This window comes from Bactrocera oleae, chromosome 6 (genome assembly GCF_042242935.1).
Source record: "Bactrocera oleae isolate idBacOlea1 chromosome 6, idBacOlea1, whole genome shotgun sequence".
Lineage (NCBI taxonomy): Eukaryota > Metazoa > Arthropoda > Insecta > Diptera > Tephritidae > Bactrocera > Bactrocera oleae.
Window position 1 is genome coordinate 16,944,575 of NC_091540.1, and position 21,215 is coordinate 16,965,789.

Below are 21,215 nucleotides of genomic sequence, written 5' to 3' on the forward strand. Positions count from 1 at the left end.
AATTTTTTTAAAAGGCTTATAATCTCTACAACAAAAAAGGCACGGCTGTGCGAACATTAGTTTATTTTCTTATTAATTCAGTGTAATTTATGTACATACATACATATACGTATATGATTTATATGAATATACCTATGAATAAGGTATTAATTGACCGCTGACTTCAGCAATTGGAATTCCATAAAATCCCATTTAGGTATATATTTTTAATGTATGCATAATCGTCTATAATTGGCTATGATGCAGTTTACAGTGATTGTAGCGTTTTATGGTTGATTGCTCGGCTGATAAAGGAGATCACTGAACGCGGCCATCCCTAATAGGATTTTATGATTGCATATACCATATAGCTTTTGCTTATGTAATCGCTGCATTTGCTGTACTAGACAGGGCACAGTAGTTTATTTGCCTAATTTTTATTGAAGTCTGTGGAACCAAAATTTGAGCAATATTTCATTTTTAATATATTTTAAATATATACCAACAACAACAACAGCAACTGGTGCATGTTTCTATGAAGGAATGTTTGTTCCGAGAGAATCACCAGATTTTTTTTTTGGTGAAATCAGGTTCCAGTAGGTGGACACTACAGGTGTTTTTAAATATTTTAGATTTAGCCGTATAGTGTACAATATATACACAACAGGAGAAACTTTAATCAAAAAACACACTGAACTTTCAAAACATTATGTTACGATTTGCGTTACCTTTCGAAAACATATAGAGACAATTCGACTGTGTCGGATCTTCAGAATTTCAGCATATGGACAGTATTCGCGCTTCTTGATTGTCACGGGTGCAAAGTATAGAAACCAATTCAAACACAGAGTGAATTTCAAACGCGTGCAGTTTCGTGGAATGAATAAGGGCCTGGTAATTTCTTGTTGTAGGTAGTACATAGGTAACGTAAAAGCAGTAATGCAACATTATTATAAGGGCCTGGTAATTTCTTGTTGTAGGTAGTACATAGGTAACGTAAAAGCAGTAATGCAACATTATTAGAAGTCCCAAATACAAAACTTAAGTAGAGTTAGTTTTTGTAATTCTAACACTTGCGGAAAACGTTGCAATGAGATGAGGGAGCTCACAAAGAACTAAAAAACTGCAATTATGATAAAAGTCATAAATCTGTCAAACGTTAAGGATATAGCAAACTTAGGAATTGGAATAATTCTGGTTTGGTAGTTATAAGAATAGTTAATTATAATGCAGAACTTACTCGTTCCTCCGACAGTCGGATCTACGTAATTAGAATTCTATTTATTCTATATTCTATACACGAGAACTGTGAGTCGAAAGTTTTTTCTAACTTGATCTGCGACAGAAATTGTCTTGCCGAAGGCGTTAGAAGGCTCTAATATCCATATTTTCGGACAGGGTTTCTAGATCCCTAATAATGAAAAAATCGGATGGAAAAGCTTACCAAAAAGAATTTTGACCAATTCGCCCATTTTGTGCAAGGGTAACAAAGAAAGGGCGATGTATGCAAATTCGCGGAAATGTTGATCGTAATTAAAGACAGATCAATACGGAAGAGAGACAAGAAATTTTTGTGGAGTTAATTGCTACGCTTCATGATAAATATTTATGGAATACAGAGGAAAGAGGAGAAACGCAGTGCCGGTTTCACGTAGCTTATCTAATTTCTCATATTATTGTAATTAAACCGAACTGTTTTTTATATGGGTTGTCTTGGCTGTTGTTTTGTAGAATATTATGTTCTATAAAAAGAGTCCATCATTTTTGATTCCCTAAGCAAATGGAAATTATATACTAAGGCATTTTAATTTTACATTAGAGAAGCCAGAAACTTGTGATTTCGCAGGATGTACTTTTTCATAAGATACTATTCTCTAGTATATGCTCTTTAGGGCTCATTGTACGTTCCTCATACTTCTGCTCTCCGTATCTTAGAAGAAGTGGGTCCATTATATTATCTCGTGTAGCTACTCACAAGATTTACACTTTTTCCAGTTCTCAAAATTCTTCAAATTAGAATCTTAAACGAATTGCTGTAGAAGCTTTCTAAAAATGTCATATTAGCCTTGTTACTAAGTTTGTTAATTAATTTGTGGAATTTCAAGCAAATAGTTGGCGAACAGCCATACATACAAACACTCAGACAAACACACATACTTATTTATGTACGTACAGATACACAATTGCTAGTATGGACAGAAGCACTAAAGAATTTCGCAAATATTTCGCTTGAGTGATAGCGCACCAATGCAAAGTACAATAACAATAACAATGGAACAATTTACAAAATGCAGGTCACGCTCACAATGATTTTGACGTGTCGCCGCCCAACCCAGCCCGGCCCAACCCGGTCACATACGAGCTTAATAAATATATGAAAAATAAAATGAAAAACAAAACAGTAAAGCGATCGCATTTTTTTCACAATTTCGCACAAAAATTTGCACATCGTTGTAGCTGTGAGTGTTAAATTTTTTTTTATATACCACATTTATGTGTATTATATACATGTATGTGCTTATATGGTCACATGCGCGATCGGCATAAGTTTACTGTATTTGATTAAGAGTAATTTGAAATTCTTCCTTCATGCGCACAAAAACTGTAACGCGACGCCAGCAGCCTACGCTTATAGTTAAGAACGCGGCGGCCACAAGACGCGGCTTCAAACAAATACATATTTACATGTATATCTGTTTATTTGTATTTCCTTTGTGATGTTTATTTTTAGTTATATTTTTACAATGTTGTTGAAATTTTGCTCTGATTTCAATGCGATGCAAATATTTTATTTTATTTCCTTTGTGTCGTTTCTAAATTTTTTCTGTGTTTATCGTTCAGCCCACTTTTATTGGCACTTTTGCATTTTTACTTTTTTTAAATTGTTGTTTTTGTTTTTGTTGTGCGACAAATGTCGGATGCGCCGCATGTAAATTCAATTCATTTTGCCGCAAAGCGTGGATGCACACACAAACATACTCATACATATGTACAAATTCTTCTTTAGTGAAAATATGCGCTTGAAGAGCAGCGCTTTGTTGTTGCTGCCGTTAGTTTTTTCTCTGTTTCGTGTTTGCTTTCTTTAATTTGTGTTTTGTTGTTTTTGTTTTGTTTTTGCTGCCATTGTTGTCTGCGGTGACATGCCTTCACGGCATGCAAATTAGCACACCACGGCGTATACGTACTCACGACAAATTACGCCAACAAAAGGCAAAGCAACGTAAAGCAGGCATTCCAAATATTTTGTAAAATTTGCAAATTGTCATTTTGCATTTGATTTTTTATTTTTATTTTTTAATTTTTTTTTTTCTGTGTTTTGCTCTGCTTTTATTTGCATTGTTTACGCTCTTCCGCTGACGTTTGCCTTCCTGCCTTTCGCCAAATGATATAATGTATGTTTGTACGTTAATCGCTTGATTGGAGTGGCTACCATCGGACTACCGCGCCATGCGGCTGCATTATAATAACAGTGCATTGTGTGTGCAGTCAGACATATGTACATGTATAGATACGTTCAAATATATGTGCGAGCATTTAGCTTGCAGTTTGAGTTACGTAAGCTAATGCTTATGTGATTTACCGGAATTTCTTCTAACTTACATATATACATACATATACATAGGTAATTTATAGCTATATATATTCGTTCTTAAATAAAGGGGATCATTAAATGTTTAAGACACTAATTGTTTATGATGACAATAAAAATTTAAAGTATGATAAAACAAGAAAACACGTTAACTTTGGTTACACCGAAGCTAAAATACCCTTCACAAATAAAAAATAATTAAGAAAAGGCTAAGTTCGGGTGTAATTAAACATTTTAAACTCTTGCAACGTGCAAGGATACCTCAAAGGCACTATTTGTGCAAGTTTTAGTTTAATATATTCATTGGTGCTTGATTTGTTACTGATTTATCGCGCTTTAAGTAGTTTTTAACAAAACCGTTATACGGGGAGAAGGCGGTTCATCCAATTTCATCCACTATCACACTGCCGATAAGAGGCATTGTCCTAAGTGAATTTGGATATTGCAGCTTCAGTGGTTTAGAAGATATATACATTAAACCTATTTGACGGCGAGGCCACGCCCATTTTTTTTAAATTTGTAGTTCACAGGTGCCCCTGTACCAATTAACAGGTTTATATTTTAATTTAGTGCTTAGTTATGGCATTTTAATAAAAATAGACTCAGCTCGTCATACTGATCGTTTATGTACTTGTATATGTATACGGTACTTTATAGGGTCTCCGATTTTCTTCTTGGTGACTTCGTGGCAAACATAATATACCCTATTCAGGGTATAAAAAGCTGACGGTATTCAAATTTACGTTCTATAGGAAGTGAGTGCGATTGTCGTACAATTTTTTAGAAAACTATTGCACTTTTGGTAGTCTTTGTGAAGTGGGAGTGGTTAGCAACCGATGTTTTCCATTTTTACACTGTATCAAACTGTTGGATTAGCTTTAATATTTTTCGATATAAACTCGGCGAAAAAGTCTGCGTACACGCTTATATCTTATACTCTTTTGTTGAAAAATAACTTTTATATAATAAATTTTAGAGCATAATCATATTATGTGCTTTATCACTAATCCATTGCATAATCGCATAGAATTTAAAGCAGTAAAAATCTGTTACTACAGATTTATCGATAAATTTATACAAAATTGTCATTTCGCAACGCAGAAAAAGTCTGCGTACAAGTAGTAAAATGGGAATTCTTCGCGTAAAAACTAAGAGTAAAATTGTCGGAAATTTATAGTTTTACTTGGTTTCGTAAAAGTAGCATTTTTATACAACTTTAGTATTATTCAGTTTGTTATTAAATTTGGAACATCGAATTTCGCCTAAAAGAAAACAAAGGGATTTACACGATTTGCAAAATTAAAAAAAGCAAGTTTTAATGGTTTAGTCGCACACAGGAAGTCGTTCATATCAAAAATTAGCTTAATTCGTTTTTGGCTGCAAAGTCGGCGCAGTTTTCCTGGGATGTAATCTACAAGTTATCGAAAATATGGATAAATTTAAAGCATTAGGTGGGCTATACTTTGAAATATACTGCTGTACACGCACGACTTTACCATAGTTATGGCTGCAATATGTTTGTATCTATAAATTTATATTTGTATAAAAAAAATTAGGTTTTTAATAATTAATTTTTATGTTATTTTTTAATGTTTTTTTTTCTAATTTCGCTGGCTAAACAAAGTTTTCATATAATGCTTGCAAGTTTTTTGCTTAGAAGTCCGTTGCAGTGGGCTGGAATTTCCGTCGCGCCAATATGGTACCGTTAATTCCCATAACGCCATTACGCATTCCACGTGCCACATACTAGCGGCGTCTAACGATGACGTAAAACCAATACTAAAGTGCTGGCGGAAGTGTACACACACAAACAAATATATATATATAAATTATATATATATATATTATTATATATATAAATTATATATATAAAAATTATAAAAAGTTCGCAATAGGAACTGGCGTCCGCATGTTCGGTATCTAGGGGCTTGAATAGTTTTGGTCCGATCTCAAAAAGTTTTAGTCATAAGATGGCACTCCTCAAAGCCACTATTCGTGCAAAGTTTTATCTGAATACATTTATTGGTTCTTTATTTGTATACTGGACAGTAAAAGAATCAGATGGAATTAAAAATTTTGTATATCGGAAGTAGGCATGGTTTTTGTTTCATTTCACCCATTTTAATGTGGGAATGTCAAGAAAATACTATCTACCGAATTTTAATTCGCTGGAGTAGGTCCCGAGATATGGGTTTTAACATTAATGTGGGCGATACCACGCCCATCGTCCAAATTTAACACCTTCTCTTCTAAAATTTCAGGTCTCTGGCGCATTTATTTATAGATCACACATTTAGTAGTTTTTAAAAAAAACCGTTGTATTAGTAGCGGACGGGGTTATAGGTAATCCGAATTCGCCCATTTTCACAGAGTGGGTAGGGATGCCAAAAAGATTTGAGCGAATTTTGTTTCTATAACTTGAATGCTTTAAGAGATATGTACATTAAACTTAGTAGAAGTTGGGGTCGCGCCCACTTTTTTGAACAATTTTTCGACCACAGATACGCTAATGTAATTCGTTATACTAAATAACAGCCTTGTAACTTATTTTGACGGTAGGACAGACAGACTGTCACTCGGAATTTAACTCATCTAGTCATCCTGATCATATATATATATTTATAGGGGAGTATAATAGTTTTGTTCATAACGGTGATACCAACAACCGTTAGATGAACAAAACTAATATACTCTGTAGTAGCATGTTGCAAGGGTATGAAATTGTGTTAACGAGTATTTTTTGCCTATCAAAGCATAGCGCCTCTACATCCCACGACGAATGTGAGTGCAAAAACAACAGCAACAACTAGCCAGTAAAATAGCCGAGGCCAATCAATGAAAAAGCGTGACAAATGACGAACAGGCGACAGTAATTGAAAACGCTACACAAACAGACATACCAAAATTCATAAGCGTGTATGTACATATGTATGTGTGAGCGCTGTGTGAATGTGCATATAGGTGGCTTGTGAGCAAAGCAGCTCAAACATTTGGCATTATTTGCATTCCAAAAGACTTTACTCATCGCCACAGCGCCATTATGCACATGCACTCACACACACGCCTACATACTTTTGCTTACGCTTACAATCGGCATACATTATACATAGCACATATATACATATGTACATTACTCGTACGTGCTAAGCTGTAAGAATGCAGCGATTGATTGCATTTTTGAAGCTCGTTGGCTCAACGACTTGATGCATTTGGCGGGGAGACATAACAATCACACACGTACATATATACATATGTATGCACATATAATACAAATCGGCTTAAATCTGGACAACACTGGCACTATAGGTATATGGAACGTCATAGGTATGAAGGTATGTTCTTGTTGTGGGATGAACATTTTGTATTGGGCGAAAGCCATAAGCTGCTATGGTATTCGGTTAGGAATGCTTTTACAACAACAAAAAGCACAAATATGCACATACCTATATATGTGTGTTAGTATGTAAGCGCGATGGGCTGCAAGCATATTTGTAAAGTTATGTAAAGTTAGTTTTATATTATTGGATTTTTAGAAAAAGAAAATGTAAGAAATTGGCAGCAATCATTTTAGGAAAGCTTTTTGTTTGTATCGAAACCTACTATATATACTGTTGAAACAAAAATGACCCGGACTGACAAAAAAAAATATTTTCACGTATTTTACTACAAATCTCAATTATCGGCTACAAAATAGGCTCCTGAGCCAATAAAAATATGCTAAAGCTTAATTTAATTTTCCATACACTTGTTATAAAAGAAGCCTCGGCTGGGATGGCTTTCAGTGCCTTCAGGGAATTTTTGTGTTTTCGGTTATGGCTAATTTTCGGAACGCCATTCGCTTGATTGCTGGATAATTTCGACGTTCTTTTCATAAACCCACGTCTCGTTACGAGTAATGTAGTGCCCTCAGCTAAGAAGTTAAGCATCTCTTTTGCGAACTCTACTCGACATTGTATTTGTAAAAGATCCACATCATTTAATACGGGTGTAGCATTGACACGCTTCATATCCAAAAAATTAACCAAAATGTGTGGAGTCGTTAACGACTTTCACTGAATGCTTTGTGCTAATCAAATACTGGGCTATGTCAATAAGTAAACTCTCCAAAAAACTTCTGCAAAATTTTCAAAGGTGCAAAAATCGCTAGAAAAACTTTTCGTGTCGTAATCAAACAGCTGCTAAACTCACATTAAATTTCATATGGAGATAGAACTTCACACGAACATGAAAAAAGGATATACCCCTTTAAATAGACCATTCCCGGTCAAATTTGATTCGATGGTATTTAGGAACTTTCAGTCGAAAGTCTAAGGCATCGTTATATATTGTTGTATTGTATCTGATTGGCAACGGTTCTTGGGGAATTGTGACATTTAGCATCTACGTTCCATAATCGTTTGTTTCTTCGGTCCAGCGAATCGAGTCCGACTGGATTGCAATCTTTGATTTGGCGGTATAATTGTTTGGAATATACGAGTATGTATTGAATGTATATATAAATTCTTGCCCGATTTAAAAACGAATAAATAAATATCTAACATTATTCATTTCTTTTGCTAAGTTATTCATAAAATATTCATTTAACGAAAATATTGACCAATATTTACATTTTCCTAAAATAAGAGATTAAAGATTTACTAATTGTATACCTATATTCCAATACACACATACATACATTAACCAATGAATCAAAGCATTATATCCAATTTTATGGCTTATTATATCATATTATTAATAGACAGGGAAAAGATGCAATCAATAACAGAAGAAGGAAAAAATACAAATATAAATGCTGTAGAAAACATAAATCTTTCTTAGAATGAGATAACAAAAAGATTTGTGAAAGGATTTGGTCAGATTTAAGTAAGAGCGAAGACTTTAGACACTCTGTCGATATGGTTGAAATATTGGAAAAAGCAAAACAAACCGGTGTAGATGAGGTAAATGTGGAAGATGTCAAAGAAATAGTTCAAGAAACAGCAGCTAGTCTGCCTAATGATGAACTTAAAAAAAATAGCAGGGCAAGAAAAAAAACAAAAATGTTAAAAATATTTACAGTAGTGATTTCGAAGAAGAGCAAAAAGAACTTTCGATGGCATTTGGAAAAAGTAGTTTGACCACTATAACTGAAACTATGGACCAATTTATTGAAAATTATCGTAATTTTGAGAGGAGTTCAAATGCAAGACGGGGTGCTTTATCCGCTTAACAACAACTTCTAACAGAACGTTTAACTACATTAGATACCTTCTTGACAAAACGGCAGAAAATTGGAAACATAGAATATACTGAATGATATCACTGACTTAGAATTGTTTATGTTTTAATAAGTATATTCGTTTTACTTGCTTTTATTTATTTTTTTATTTATTTATTTCATCTGGTACAGGTCTATAGAGATGTTTAACATCTGTGCATAGAACCAGGGCATTACAAAAACAATATATTTAACATCTTATTTTCTAATATTATAAATATTCTAGCATGGATAATAGTACATTACACTAAATATTGCGTGACAAAGTTATACATATAAATTATATATTATACCAAGTAAGAGCAAAAATTAATCACTTAATAGATAGCTAAAATTTACTATATTGATAAGTTATTTATCCAGGATTTTAAATTTTTGTTAAGAGATTTTTTATTACATGTTAGAATCTTCAAATTATTAGGAAGCATGTTAAAGTACTTAATTGCTATATAATATGCATTTTTAATGCTAATTGACTTTTTAATTTTTGGTAATGTTAGAGTATTAGCTCTAGTTTGTACTTGTTTGGTAAGATATTTTGATTTACACTTTTCATAGTATTGTATTATAGCCTTAACAATAAAAGTTTTCTTGATGTCAAGTGGCAAATTAGTTTCATAATTGTTTTCAAAGAACTTTAATAAACGGTTTTGCATAGTTGTTATAGGCTGCAGAGCATTTTTGTAGGCTCCACCCCAGGCAATTATTCCGTAATTGATTACACTTTCGAAAAGTCCATAGTATATAGTTTTTAAGATTTTTATGTCAACCCATTTACTCAATTTGAAAAAGAGGAAAGCAAAGTATCTGACTTTTTTGGCCAGCTCGTTCACATGAAAATTCCATTTCATATGTGTATCAAAGTACAGACCCAGATATTTGCTGTGATCTACTCTTGTGAGTTCTCTGTTGTTTATATTTAGTATATAATTGACGGGTATACTATCACAATAACTGCCAAAAGTGATGTATGTTGACTTGTCTATGTTAAGAGATAATTGATTACTTCGTAACCATTTATTTAATATCTCCAACCATCTATTCAGTCGTGTTTTAACTTCATTCCAATTTTTACCAGAGCAAAGCACTGCAGTATCATCAGCATAGGCTACGAGAGTCATTTCCGGTAGAGTATTGAAGATGTCATTTATATACATGATAAACAGCAAAGGACCCAATATTGTGCCTTGTGGCACACCAACTTTTACATTAGTTGTTGTACTAATACAATTGTTAATTTTTACACATTGTTCCCTTTCGTAAAGGTAGTTTTTAAGTAATTGGTGAGGTATTCCTCTAATCCCAAGCCTCCAGATCTTATCTAGTAGTATTTCGTGATTTACAGTATCGAACGCTTTTGCTAGGTCTAGAAAGACTAGGACAGATGGTAAATTTTTATCAATATTTTTATAAATAAAATCTGATGTAAGAGTTAAAGCATCACTGGTACCTCTACTTTTCATAAATCCAAATTGGTTCGGAGAAATTAAACTATTTTTCCTACAGAAATCATAAAATCGAATATATATTATTTTCTCAAATATTTTAGCAAGGTTTGAGATTAGAGAAATAGGCCGATAGTTATTTGCTAAGTGTTTGTCCCCGGATTTATGTATAGGTATAATATTAGCTTTTTTAAGTACAGAGGGCCAAATAGCTTTATATATACAAATATTGAAAATATGCTCTAAAGGTATACTAATATCTTTGGCTATAATTTTTAAAATCTTACTGCTAATGCCGTCTACACCACCCGATTTTTCTTTAATTTCTTTTATGATTTTTTCAATTTCAGTATAACTAGTTGGAGTAAGAAACATGCTATTAGGGTTATGCTTAACATTTTTATTTATGTCAATCGATATTTTATCAATTTTATTAGCTAATTCAACTCCAATATTACTAAAGAAAGTTATAAACTCATCAGCAATAACCTGGTTATCGGATATGATTTCATCATTACATACTAGATAATCCAGTACAGGCGTTGCTTTAGTTTTTTTACCTATTTTCGTGTTAACGTATTGCCACATTTTTTTACTATCTTTGGATATTATTTTAACATATTTACTTTCGTAGTTATTTTTGGCAAGTGTTATAACTCTCTTTAGTATTTTACAGTACGCGTTATATTCAGATTTTAATTTTACATTATTTCTATCCAAGTTCCATAGTCTGTATAAAGTTTCTTTTGTTTTACATGATTTTATAATACCTTTAGTTATCCATTTACTCCTCGGTTTGTTATTGTTCTTAGTTTTATTTACTTTGGATCTTGAAACATCAATAATATTCTTTATATTTTCAATCAGAAGCTTAAAAAAAACTTCTGGATCTTTTATATCAAGCATATGGGACCAATCATGTAAACTACTATTTACTTTTATAAGATTGTGGTTAATGAAATAGGTTTCTTTAAGCATAGACTTTATAGGGAACAAATCCAGAGCAACAAAAATAGGATAATGATCTGTAAAAACATTGGCATAAGTAAAGGATCTGATTTTCTCAATATTTGATTTAACAAAAATGTTATCGATACAAGTACCCCCTAAGTCATTAGGTCTGGTTACACCATTGAAATATGGTATATAGCCACGATCTAATAGATTATTTAAATATTCATTTGTAGCAATATCAGAATTTAATAAATTGATGTTAAAATCCCCAACTAGAAAATGATTGTTCCCATGCTTGTTTACGTCTAAAAATTTAGTTATTGCATCTATAAAGTTTTCTTTAGGAATGTCTTGACATCTATATATACCCGATATTTTAAGATTTTTATTACCCTTCAATTTTATTATCGTTGAGATAATTTTCACGTTATCAATTACATCTATCTCAACATCATGTTTTAAAGATTTTTATACTCTCGCAACCTGTTGCTACAGAGTATAATAGTTTTGTTCACCTAACGGTTGTTTGTATCACCTAAAATTAATCGAGTTAGATATAGGGTTATGTATATATAAATGATCAGGATGAAGAGACGAGTTGAAATCCGGGTGACTGTCTGTCCGTCCGTCCGTCTGTCCGTCCGTCCGTCTGTCCGTCCGTCCGTCTGTCCGTCCGTCCGTGCAAGCTCTAACTTGAGTAAAAATTGAGATATCTTTATGAAACTTGGTAGACATGTTTCATGGTACCGTGAGACGGTTGGTATTGCAGATGGTCGTAATCGGACCACTGCCACGCCCACAAAACGCCATTAATCAAAAACAAATAACTTGCCATAACTAAGCTCCGCAATAAGATACAAGACTGTTATTTGGTACACAGGATCACATTAGGGAGGGGCATCTGCAGTTAAATTTTTTTTTTAAAAAGTGGGCGTGGTCCCGCCTTTAATAGGTTTAATGTGCATATCTCCTAAACCGCTAATGCTATAATAACAAAATTCACTGGAAGCAAATGTTTTTAGCACTTCTATTGACGGTTTGAAAATAGTTGAAATCGGGTGGCAACTCCGCCCACTCCCCATATAACGGTACTGTTAAAAACTACTAAAAGCGCGATAAATCAAGCACTAAACACGCCAGAGACATTAAATTTTATCTCTGAGATGGTATAAGATGACTTTATAGGAACCGCGTTCAAAATTAGACAGTGGGCGTGGCACAGCCCACTTTTAGGTGAAAACCCATATCTTGAGATCTGCTTAACCGATTTCAACCAAATTCGGTGCGTAACGTTCTTTTCATGTTTCTATGTCATAGTGCGAAAATGGGCGAAATCGGATTACAACCACGCCTATTTTCCATATGACACTATTTTAAATACCACTTGATTCTTTCACTTTCCACTATGCAAATCAAGCAACAATGATTATATCGGCGTAAAACTTTGCGTGAATAATACGTTTAAAGTATGCCACCTTGTGACCAAAAATTTTCTAAATCGAACCAAAACTGTTCAAGCCCCTAGGTACTGAATATGTGGACCCCAGTGCCTATAGTTGACCTTCTACCGAAAATATCAGTCAATCCACAAAGAAATCTCAAACGAGTATACCATTTGACTTTGCGAGAGTATAAAATGTTCGGTTACATCCGAACTTAGCCCTTCCTTACTTGTTTAATATATAATACAACGCCATCAGCTCTATTATTTTTGCTACTATTATAGAAAATATTATAGTCATTCATTTCAAAAAAAGTATAACAAGAAAGGAGCCAAGTCTCCGTACAGACAATAATATCTGGTTTTATTACAAGATGTTCAATAAATAAATTTTGAGAAGAGATAATGGATTATTTTTTAAACATAGTTATTAAATTTAATAACTAACCAATTTTTTATCCATCTTCCCCTAACCCCATTATTTAAATGTTAAGATACATAGCCTCGTTTAGCGCTGTTTCGCATCATGCGCTACTTTAATGAAACGTTAAGTGGGGTCTTACACTATATCTCGAAAGGCCTTAATTCGATCTTTAGCACGAATTCGACTCTGGCGTAACCTATTGTGATTCTATTACGCAATTGTGGTGCAACTTTGTTCTATCCTCTGACGCATGCGCAATTGTGCTACTGTTCTTTCTTGGTGTAGAAATCTTTTTTTGCTTGCCAAAAAGTGATTTTAAGTCTTAAGTTTTTAAAACCAAAAAATAAAAAAAAATTTTTTTTCGTTGGTCATTTCAGCCATTCACAAAAGGGAAACTGGTGCAAAATATGCAAGTCAAATCTTAAGAGAATTGGCGAATGGAGGACAGCTAACTTGTTAAAAAAAAACATTTAATGTAATAATGCGCGATATCTCGCACAATTGTCTAGGCAATTAGAGTAAATTCAGTTATTAGAGTGGTCATGTACAATTTTAAATTGTAGTAGTGTCGAAATCGAGGTATGACCACACACACTATCTAGGTAACGGTGATAATCATTGCTTTACTTTTTAAATCTATTTATGAGCATATGTAGAATACTTAAATTAATATCCACTATGCAATGTGGACTTCAGCTGTTTTGGGAATTAGGAAATTTATAAAAAAATTAATATAATATATAAAACAAGAAAAATGTAAACCTCGGTTGAACCGAAGCTATAATACCCTACACAGGTGCATTCCTTTTGGTATAAAAGGTTATAAAAAGAAATTTATTTCGATATTAATCGGTCAGTTTGTATGACAACTATATGCTATAGATGCGCAATATAAAATTTTTTTCGGATATTGCAGCGTTTCGTAAAGATATGTCAAATAAAAATGTTTTTCATACAAGAACTTGATTTAGATCGGTAAGGTTTGGTATTAGCGGTTCCGGTTAGCAGCTTTTTGAGGAGAAAGGAGATAAGCAAATTTTCATATGGATATCATCAAAAATTAAGGGGCTAGTTCGCATATGTATGTATGTGTATGTAAATGGCTAGACGGACATGGCTAAATCGACTCAGCTCGTCACGCTGAAACTTCAAACATTGTGGCAAACTTAATATACCCTGTACAGGGTACACAAATAAATAAATGAAATACACGTTTTTCAAAAACAAAAACTGTTGACTGGCTGCAACAATAAAAAAAAAGAACTTAACAACATTTTTCCACGAAAAATGCGGTCGAAATTCTGCTGATAAATAGCGAATGTTTTGTTCAACAAAAAAATATAACAGAAATATTTAATGCGATCAAAATGAAGAAGAAAGGCATTTCCAACTATTAAACAAAAAAACAGTATGCGAATGCAAATGTTGGTATGCGGTGTTGTGGTTTTACGAAGGCAGATAAAAATATATGTATGGAATATAGAAATATTTATATTTGTGTGTATGTATAATTTATGGTCTTTACATGTCCAATCCACTAATAAATAACAGTTTTAAAAGATTCCAACTGCATTCCTTTGAGATTTTGTCATACTACCTTTCTCAGTATTACTAAATACCCATATATACATAAATACACGTAAGTATGTACATATGTACTTGCCACATAAATTCATTGGCCTTCTGATTGTGTGTATTTAGTATAAAAAATTGGCTGTTTCATTGTCATTTTTATTAGGGCAAATATGAGAATGAATTGTGTAAATTGACAAACGAGCCGTAAATAAAGTCACGTGCCCCGAAAATCGCACACAAATATTTATGTAAATATATTTATAAAGAGACACGTATGAAAGTGAAGCAATTTTGTTGTTTTTGTTGCTGATTGATGTGTGAATGCATTTGATTGCCATAAACAGTTGTTAAATGCAAATACTTATGTGCTTTTAAACACACATGCACACATACATAGGTATGTATACACATATACTAATTCATATATGTATGTATGTCTACAAGGTCCATTTGATAAAGACAGCTTATGCCTTAACGGTATAATATATAATATTTGATTCCAACGCTGCTGCTGTCAGATATCAGCTGATCATATGTGCAGTTTTGAACACTTTATAGCGCTTAAATTGACAATATCAGAGGGAATATTTATCCTCATTAAGAAAAAAATACATGTCTGTCCGATATGTTGTGTAACTGTACCAGTTCCAATAAGTGGTTTTATAAATGCTACAGTAGTCGTGGATTAGTTAGTTAAAGTAACTGTCAACCAAAGAACAACCTTAACTCAAGTAGTCTATGAAAAACAATTTAAAACGGAATACTGTGTCGGTCTTACCAAACGTTTACTCTAGTGGATAATGCGTATCTTTAAAGATATCGTACAGCGCTGTACAGTGTTTCAAAAAAGACTCTAATGCCATTGGGCGCGCAATTGAAGCTGTCCCCATCTACTTTGGAGATTTTGTGGAAGGATTTTGGTTTGCGGGGTTACAAAATAGATTTTGTGCTGGAATTGAAGTCGAACGACCATTAAGCACGTCGCACATTCGGAGAATGCACCCAAAACTCGATGGCCACCGATCCCGCTATTCACAAGAAAATTGTGTTCAGCGATTTAACTCACTTTTGATTGAATGTGTACGTTAATTCACAATATTATCGCATTTGGAGTGGTGATAATCCGCAAGTCATTGTTGAGACGCCGTTACTTCCTCAGAAAGGCTGAGGGAATCGTTGGTTCATATTTCTTCAAAAATTAAGCCAGCCATAATGTTACAGTTAATGGGTGATTAATGACTTTTTCGTGTCTGAATTGGAAGATATTGATGTGGACCACCTTTGGTTCAGGTACGGCCAACGAAACAATCAATTTATTCAAGGAAACTTTTGATTAGCGCATTATCTTGCTTCGTAGGCCAGTGGCGTGGCCACCAAATCGTGCGAAATCGGTTGTCTACGCAGATAGGCCCTAGACGATTGGCGCCTTCCTTGAAAGAAAATATTCGGCGCATTATTGCTGACATACGGCTTCTTTACTTACTCTAAACTGGTATTCAAAACTCCAAATTTATAACTAGCACTGTCGGGGGAAAAAACAAATTATTGTAATATGAGTATCACAGAAAGGTGTTGGGGGTTGAAAATATTTTTGAGAAGAATTGCCAACTATTTTAATTTTTCTTCAATTGGTAAATTAAATATTTTTGAAGCAGAAGAAATAAGATGAATAAAATCGCGTAAGTAAGAATAATAAAAAATAAGTAACAAATGCACAAGAAAAAGTTAAATGGTTGCCATTTGTTTGAAAAGTAAAAAAATCATATCTGCAAACTGATAATATTAAAGGAAGCTTAATTTAAAAGACATTTTTAAGGGGGCGAATTAGGTTATCAAAAAATGTGATTTAAAAAGTTTAGAACTGAAAGTATTTAAGTTAAGAGTTGCCACCTGTTTTAACGCCCTTTTTATTTAATAATACAGAAGTAGTATTATAATACTGACTTGAACGAAGGAATTTAAGAAAAGCTTTCTGTGTCGGCTTTTTTGAGAAATGTTGCCACCTGTATGAAAACTTTGATTAAAACAGATTTATTAAATAAATTCAATATTACAATATGGGTATCAAAAGAAGTGATCATAATAATATTCACTACTATTATGGAATTTAATGTTTAAAATACACAGATTGAAATTTCACCTCCGTCATAGCTAGTTTCACGCACATTTTCCTCACACTCGGACACTGCTTTAAATCTTACTCCAAAATTATAGGAAAATATATGCACAATATTCCAAAGGCCGAGTGCTTCTTGTTTTAAAAATTTAATAATACACACACATATATACATATTGTATGTATGGATGTACATATGTATGTATGGATATGTATATAATATCACTTAAGCATACAAATAACATTTCAATTTATTGTCTACCTGCGCCGCTTTGATCTAATAAATTAGACTGCCAGACAGACGACTTGAGTATTTGCCGCATTGTTGTTGTTGTTGCGCTCATTTAATTTGTGTGTTCTAAAATTTTTATTTCTTGCATATGAAAATATTTAATATTTTTTTACGATTGGAAGTGTTGAGCATTTTATTGCAGCGTTGCTCGCATTTTTTCGATAATCGTTTGACGTTTTTCGCCTGTCTGCCGGCCGCTCTGCCTCTAATAATAAATTATAATTTTATGAAAATGTTTTGAGCCATTTTCGCAACTGCCTCAAAGCTGTCGACATATTTATGTAGATGTGTATGTGTGTATGTATGTGTGTTGCATACGAAATGCTTTCTCAGCCGCCGTAAATTTTTTGCTTGCGCGTGAAAATTCGATTAACCAATTGCATTTGCAAATAAAGCCGAACAATGCAGTGGCCATCAAACTGTCACTAAGCGTTTAGTGGCTGCAAAACTGTCGCTGTTTTGTCCAATTTTTTGCAAAACTTTTGTGGATTACTAAAGTAAAATGTTTGCGGTAGACGCGCCTACGCACACATATGTAATAAACATACATTTATGTATACGTACATACATATGCTACTCACTAACTATAGCGTGCATATTTTCAGACGTGTTAATTTTCTTGGAATTTTGTTTATTTTTGAAACATTTTTGAGTGTCATGTGTTGGAATGCGTGATTGTTTGTTATGTTCTGCGTTTTGCTTTTGTATTTTTTTGTGATTTACCCACTTTGCTTCTTGGCGATAACAATTGTATATACAGACCACAATGATGTAGTAAATTGTTAAAAATCTGAAAAATTGGAAATTTCAAATGTGTTTTATTTGTTTTTTGTAATTTTTGTGGTGGAAAGAAAAATAGAATTTTTTTCCGCGAAAGAATTTAAAAATTTACATAGATTATTATTTTTTTAATTGCCTTAATGAATGTTTGTGTGCGTAAAAAGTGGGCGAGTAGGAGATTCTACTTAAACTATTTTTCAATAATTAAAACAAACATAAGGGCATGATGTTTTATGTTTTCTTTGTATTTACATAATTATTGTACCCTAATAAATAAATAAATAAATAATTTTTTTAAAGAAATAAATAAATTTAATAAAAAAAATATAGAAAAAAGTAAATACGAATTCAAAGCTAAATATTCAAACAACTAAATATAAAATTTCAAAATGTAAAATTATTAATATGAAATTTACAAAATTAGAATATAATTTATTTAAAAAAGAAAAAAAATGTACATAATCAAAGACTCCAAAACAATTCGAATTAGCTAATTAGATGACATGATTTTAGAAAGTATGATTTGTTCATATGGATGAGCTTCCCAGAAGGAAACGTCGGAGACCGTATAAAATATATACATATGTGTGTATGTAAATGATCAGCAAGGCGAGCTGAGTCGATTTGGCCATGTCTGTCTGTCTGACTGTATATAAGCGAACTTTTCCCTCAGTTTATGAGATATCGATCTGAAAGTTTGCACACGCCTTTTTCACCTCAAGAAGCTGCTCATTTGTCAGAATCGTCGATATCGGACTACTATAGCATATATTGTAGGTGTCATACAAACTGAACAATCGGAATCAAATAATTGTACATATGGAAAACTCTTTCATTTGACGAAATATCTTCACGAAACGTAACTTGAATTAACGAAAAATGTTGTAAAATTTTAGATCTTAAAGCCACAAAAAGCAAATCATCGATTCCGTTTTCACCTGCTCGGGAAGTATGTAACGTCTATATTTGAATTTAGTAGCTCCTCAAATTTTTTTCTTTATCAGAATGATGAAAGTTTTTACAATCATTGATATCGAACGAATATTTGGAGAGGACGTCTCTTTCAATTTCTTTTTTTTTGTTGAAGAATATTAATAGCATTCTTATCGCCAGTCAAGACTACCGAGTTACCTGTCGAGAATAACTTAGCTTTTTTACCGTCTGATCAAATCTGACTCGGACTGATCCATTTAAACTGCGCGCGCTGAACGTAAAGGTAAACAATTTCCTAGACAGGTACATATATAATTTTTTTATGTTCTTTGGATGACAGGGCGAAATGTTTGTCTGGCGATTTTTACGATGGAGAAAATTTAACAAAAAGTTTGCTTGAAACTTTGTGTTTCCGATGAAATCAAGGCTACGGAATAGTTGAAAATGTTGCACAAGTGCTTTGGGGCATTCAGTGAAGGTCGTGAAGTCATCGAAAACTTGTCTCATGCGAGTTGGTCGTCTTTTTTAATGACGATAACATCGCAAAAGTTAAAAAAACAGTGCTTGAAAATCGACAAATTAGCATCAGACAGATAGTATAGGATCTCAACATCTTGTAACAAGTGTATGAAAAGTTGGATTAAAGGCGATAATAGAGATTTGTATTAAATAACGTGAAAGTGTGGTTGTTTTTTAGACAATTCTGTTCAAATTTGGTATAGTGGAATTCGAGAACTGCAAGAGAAACGGTATGCTATCTACGTAAGGCAATGAACTTAAGTATTATCCCGTAAGCCTGGAGCATTACAGAGGAAAATACGATAATACAAAAGAGTGCTCCGTAAAACACGAATTAACTACAATCTTACTAACCAGTCAAACAAGGCTTCTTGTTAAACGAATTATGTTGAAAAATTAATTCCAAAGGTTGCTGTCTTCAAAAGCAAAAGAAAGGCGGGATAATTCGTGCGAGATTTTTTGGTAACGCAATGCCCTAAGTTAAAATGGAGAACAGGAAAAAAATATTAAAAAAAATATGACAAGCAAGAAAATGACTGAGTATTTTGGTGCTACAATTTATACCATAGCTATTTGAACCTATTAATTTTATAACATTCCAACATTTCCTTTTTGGTTTTTCTTTACCGCAATTTGTGCCACAAACTACATTTAATCACTTAAGTGGAATTCACGCATGACAGTGTTGTATTTAACAAATGTTTCTCTTATCTTTTTATTTTAATTTTTTATAATTGCAATCGTCTGACCCGGTGTGGCTTCGCTCAGCTGGTTTTACTGTATTTGTTGTTGTATTTAATTGCCTGTGGCAGTGGGTTCACATTAGCGCATTAGCCCGTGGTCGTTAACCACTTCGGCATTTCCGTTTTTTCGGCTATTTATTGCATTGTGACAAAGCATAAATATGTGGAAAATTTGGATTTACACTTTTCCAGGAAGTCAAGTTGTACGTTTCAGGAAAAATATGCAAAAGCTATGTACATAAGTATAAATGAATGCATGCGTTGATTGCTAGATAGTGAATATGGTTTGCATCATGCTTGACAACTTGTGTGGTCTTCGAAGTGAGTTATGCTGAAAATGATACAGAAAGGTATTTGTCGTAAATATCTACTGTGTGACGATGTCACTAAGAATTCAGACAAAATTTAAATTAGAGCATGATTTGCGTAACTGTAACAAAAAATTGGGATGTCTAAGGTATTAAAATTTGTAGCTCAAGAATATTGGGTCAAAATATAAACAAGTCGATTGGGGCAAAATTGACGAAGTTAAGAGTATTTTTATATCTTTATTATGAAAGTTTTTATTTAAATTTTTGGTTCAAAACTTTAAGGTGTTTGCCCCACAACTTACATTTTCAAAATAGGTCTTCTTTATAATTTCAAAATTGCTGCAACTATACTTTTGTTATAATGAACAACATTGCAATACAGAATTTAGTTAATAATTTTTATTTTACAATATCTCATCAGCAGGTTTTTTTTACACAAAATTGCACTTTCCCTCCAAAGTGTTCAAAAAAAAAAAATGGTTTCAGCATATATGGCAGCTATGTATATGCTATAGTGATCCGATCTGAACAACTTCTTCGGAGTCAAATGAAAAAGTTTTCCATACAAGCACTTGATTCCGATCGTTCAGCTTGTATGTAGCTATATGCTATAGTAGTCCTATACCTGCGTTTCCTACAAATAAGCAGTTTTTAAGGAAAAGAGGACATATACAGACAGCCGGACATGGCTAAATCAATATATGTGTGTATGTATATACTTTATAGGGTCTCCGACGTTTTTTTTGGGTGTTATAAATATCGTGGCAAACTTAACACACTCCTCTCTATTCAGAGTATGAAAATATGAAATTGAAATTTCGAAAGTCCCTCCCGGCGTTATCTAGGGAAAACTATCA

The 21,215-nt window shown here is 33.1% G+C and overlaps 1 long non-coding RNA gene across 1 annotated transcript in view; it reads left to right on the plus strand.

Annotated features, from left to right (window-relative positions):
• Positions 1-21,215, plus strand: part of LOC118680531 (uncharacterized) — a 90,257-nt gene that overhangs the window by 66,912 nt on the left and 2,130 nt on the right. The window lies entirely within an intron of this gene.